This window comes from Choloepus didactylus, chromosome 3, assembly GCF_015220235.1.
Source record: "Choloepus didactylus isolate mChoDid1 chromosome 3, mChoDid1.pri, whole genome shotgun sequence".
Classification (NCBI taxonomy): Eukaryota; Metazoa; Chordata; class Mammalia; order Pilosa; family Megalonychidae; genus Choloepus; species Choloepus didactylus.
The window spans coordinates 17,622,060-17,623,617 of NC_051309.1; the positions used below are offsets into that span (position 1 = coordinate 17,622,060).

Below are 1,558 nucleotides of genomic sequence, written 5' to 3' on the forward strand. Positions count from 1 at the left end.
AGATAAATGCACCTCTCATTATATTGTGTTACACTTAATGCTTGTAATGAGCTTAAGGAAAGGAGCCCATTGTTTCATCCTAGCATTCAGCTTTAAGAAAGTTTTTTGTTTAATCTTTCTTTACTTATTCCCCTGATTGGGGGCATGACAGAGCCTCTAGTGAGAAAAATGGTTAGGTAAATCTTTAAGAGAGGCCACATGGTATGATATTAAGGATCTGGGCTTTGAGGTCAGACATCTGTGTTCAATCTCCTGGCCTTTCATTGATTCACTTTGGGACCTTGTATGACAGGCTTAACCACTCTGAGCCATAGTTGCCTAGCTACCAAATGGGAATAACTGTGGTAAGGAGTAAACAAGATAATTGTTCTAAACTGTCTGATACAGCACTGAGTAGAGAAGACTCTTGATAAATGTGGAGAAAGATGGTCCTGGTGATGAAGACAATGATGATCGTGGTAGTGGTAGTGCTGCTGATTCAAGGACTAAGGCCAATGCTGTGTGTCCAGAAGCCACTCCTTTGCATCTCTGAGACTTGAGCACTGACCAGCTATTGTTCATCTGCAAAGTCCCACCCAAATAGACATCCTCAGTTCATAGAGTTGGAAAAGAATACACGAGTGCCAAACAGCCACCAATCATAAGCCAGAGACAGGAAAGGACACAGATTTCACACACACACACACACACACACACACACACACACACACGAGAACTTTGCCTCCAGTAAATCAATGCTCTCAGGGCAATGCCTCCCCAGCAGGATGGACCCATGAATCGAAGCCATCTATCCCAGAGTCACTCCACAGACCTCCCTGCCACAGAGGTGGGCATCACATCCCTGAACCCCCATCTTTTTGCAGCTCAGACATTTTCTGGGATCTGAAGCTGTCGATGATTTCTCAGTTGCCTGAGACACAGAAATCTAACTCACTACAATATAGAAAAAATGAATCTTTGTCACCCGATTCATATTTTTGTTAACAATTGGAAGCAGAACTGGATGCCTTATTAAAGATGAGATTCAGGGGGGTGTAGCTCAGTGGTAGAGCACGTGCTTAGCATGCACGAGGCCCCAGGTTCAATCCCTGGCACCTCCACTATAACACAGGCTTTGGGTTAGTTTTCAACAGAACGATTGGTAAAAATAACACAAACCCTACTATAATTTCAAACACCCATCTTTGCTTCTGAACAAATAAAAAGGCATGCTAAAATAAAAATTAAGAAAATAAAAAGATGAGGTTCAACTGGGTGAGGTTGATAACTTAGGGTAAGGTTCACTATCGGGGGTAGTAATGAATGTCACCAAGTGGAAAATATTCTAGCCCTATTCCCAGAAGCCAGAGGCAGTAGCTCAAGGTAGAAAAATGACAATAATTATATTGCTCAGAAGCTGACAGCATTCATAAATCTGGTGCATTAAGCCCTGCCATGAATTCACATTCCAAATCTCCTCGGCAACATCCTTTCTGGGAGCTAGATTCCCCTTCTTTCTGCCTGGAGACCTCGGATCAATTCTGCCTTTGCAAAAGGGCAATTTTCATTAGACTTCTCT

At 42.7% G+C, this 1,558-nt stretch overlaps 1 non-coding gene across 1 annotated transcript; it reads left to right on the plus strand.

The window, feature by feature from the left end:
* The first annotated feature begins 1,028 nt into the window (after positions 1 to 1,028).
* Positions 1,029 to 1,100, plus strand: TRNAA-AGC. Its single transcript has one exon. It is a non-coding gene; the product is annotated as a tRNA-Ala (tRNA).
* Positions 1,101 to 1,558: the final 458 nt, after the last annotated feature.